Genomic DNA, 2,523 nt, shown 5'->3' with positions numbered 1-2,523 from the left:
TCCACTGATTTCAATGAGAAACCTAGGACGTCATATACAGACGTGTTGGGCATGTGAATGTTATCGTCATGATGGAATATATTGGGTTATAATTTTTCCATTATGACATGTTGGAGTGTGATTCTCAATTTAATCAGCCTGCACAATTGTATTTACATTTATTTACGCTATGATACACGTTTGAAACAGCAGTCAAACCCCACCCCGCCCTAAACCTACCCATTTGCGTATTATATGATATAAAACACAGACTGTAACAGACAACAGGCACACTTTATTGAAAAAGTCCAACTATTCCGAGGCCAAACGATGGAATTGTGTGAAGAAAAGACCCAAAAGCAATCACCGTCTCTATCCGCGCCGCGCGCCGCGCGCCGCGCCCCGCGCCCCGGCGTCACACTGAAGACGCCACAGGTAGACCCCTCGGCGTCACGCGATGGACGAACTGGGAACCCAATTGCTTTCAGTGGGAAACCTTTGGCGTCAACATTAGACGGCAATTCTATCGGTATGAAATCGCGCTGAAGAAGTCTCACTCAGAACACATCGCGATGTTTGGCATCAGATCACGTGTGCCACATGTTGGTGAGTAGTCATACATATTATGTCCTAATATTTGATATAAAGTATTTTCTGCTTGTCGTTATCGATCATGTTCAGTCACTGCATTGTATCTGTCATCATCTCCACTGAGGCTTTGCATTTCTTTGCTTTCTAAATAAACACACCTTGCTAATAGGGTGATTAAACACTGTCACGTGACGTGCTATAGACCTTTAAACAGTTGCTAATATTTAATAATAATTACTACTGTAGTTCCAACGTGGCATTTGTAGTAGAAGCACAATAATAATAAAAAAAAAACACTTGCCATGCGTTTACCACAGTATTGGTAGTTTTAATGTGATATTTGTTGTAAATAAACAGTAACCACAACAATTACCATGCTTTAAATGCATTTTAATGTAAAATCCAAATATTGTTATTTAAATAGGATACTTTATAATGCTATATATTATATATTATGACTTTTTTCTCTCTTTCTTTATTTTTTTTTTACCTGAAAAGACCAAAAGGGCCTCTCGGACTCAGTCAACCCATTCTTGTTTGTGGAGAAGTAACGGAGAAAACCGAAAGCTGCAACAGCAAATATTTGTAATGGTATGTATGAGTTGGTTTGAACCCTTTATCAAACATTTTATTTAGCATTTGTTGTTACTTATTCTTACAAATCCCATAGCTCAATCAGTAAGAACATATTCCCAAAGTCTTAATAATTCACAAGATTTAACAAGTTGTCAAATTCGTATGATTCTCGTACATATAGCTCTGAAAAAAATTAAGAGACCACTTAACATGGATTTCTAAATGTTAAGTGGTCTCTTAATTTTTTTCCAGAGCTGTATTTGTATATGAAGAGTTCAGATGCAAAAGCCTCAAAAAGCCACTTCGGTCACATGACATCAGATATTCGATTATTTTTTCTTAATCAGATCAGTTGCACTGTTTATAACGTCCCGTTTGCATGTAAATAATTTATGTGATCACAAAATCAAGTGAGTTATCTACATTTTCAGAAAAATTCTTATGATATAGCTTGCTATTATATACTTTTAATAATGGGAATCACACATATCTGTGAACTTACTACATAAATGTATTTAACATTTAATTATGCATCGTTTTTTACAGCTAGAAACAGTTATGTATGAACTCACAACTTGCATGCAATGTAATACAATTTCCTCTTTCTTTCTGTCTTGCAGGATTACTTGCAGATTACTTTTATTTATTTATTTTTGTTTAAAAGATCTCTACAATATCAAACTCAACAGCTCTTTTAAGAGTCAACCCTCACAAGAGCTTCTAGTGATTCTCTGCAGCGAATCTTGCCGTAATCAGCCCTTCACAGGTAAAGTTGAATATTATCAGTATATATACTAAAGTATATACAGTTTTTAGTATATATACTCATCAAATGCTCACCTTTTGGTAATTTAACTTTATTGTAACTGTCTTAATTTATATGTTTTAAAAACAATAGTATTTGCACAGAGTAAGTGAGACTTTCTTGTTTTACAGAAGAGAAGAAAGACCAGACCTTATATCGAAGCAAGCTAAGAAAATAAGTCATTTGTTTAGGGTGAGGAAGGAAGATGGACATCTTGTGCCCGAAGAAGACAGAAAAATTTGCAAGTCCATTGGTATTGTATTGAAGCAATGCTGTAATATACAACATTTGATGTTGATCTCTCAAAGGACTATTCATTTCAACAGTGATCATTCTTTCTACTCTGATAAAATACGTACCATTATTCATGTCTAAATCTTTTAATAACTCCTAAAAAAAGCAAATGAGGTTCTGTATCTTGGATTGATTTAAAATGGTAAATATTTGTTTTCCCTTTTTGATACAATTATTATTACACTTTTGGCCTTCAGTTCTTAAAAACTGCACCGTCTGTTTGTCTTAGATAAAAGCAGACAAGTGTGGGAAAAAGCATTTAGTTGTTATAAACTCCA

At 34.7% G+C, this 2,523-nt stretch overlaps 1 long non-coding RNA gene across 1 annotated transcript; it reads left to right on the top strand.

The window, feature by feature from the left end:
- The first annotated feature begins 407 nt into the window (after nucleotides 1–407).
- LOC137058379 (uncharacterized) lies at nucleotides 408–2,117 on the top strand. Its single transcript, XR_010900671.1, has 4 exons — nucleotides 408–585; nucleotides 1,069–1,161; nucleotides 1,767–1,912; nucleotides 2,083–2,117. It is a non-coding gene; the product is annotated as an uncharacterized lncRNA (long non-coding RNA).
- Nucleotides 2,118–2,523: the final 406 nt, after the last annotated feature.

The sequence above is a fragment of the Pseudorasbora parva genome, chromosome 22 (genome assembly GCF_024679245.1).
Source record: "Pseudorasbora parva isolate DD20220531a chromosome 22, ASM2467924v1, whole genome shotgun sequence".
Lineage (NCBI taxonomy): Eukaryota > Metazoa > Chordata > Actinopteri > Cypriniformes > Gobionidae > Pseudorasbora > Pseudorasbora parva.
The sequence above is the reverse complement of the archived record's forward strand: the minus strand, read 5'-3'. Positions and strand labels throughout refer to the sequence as shown.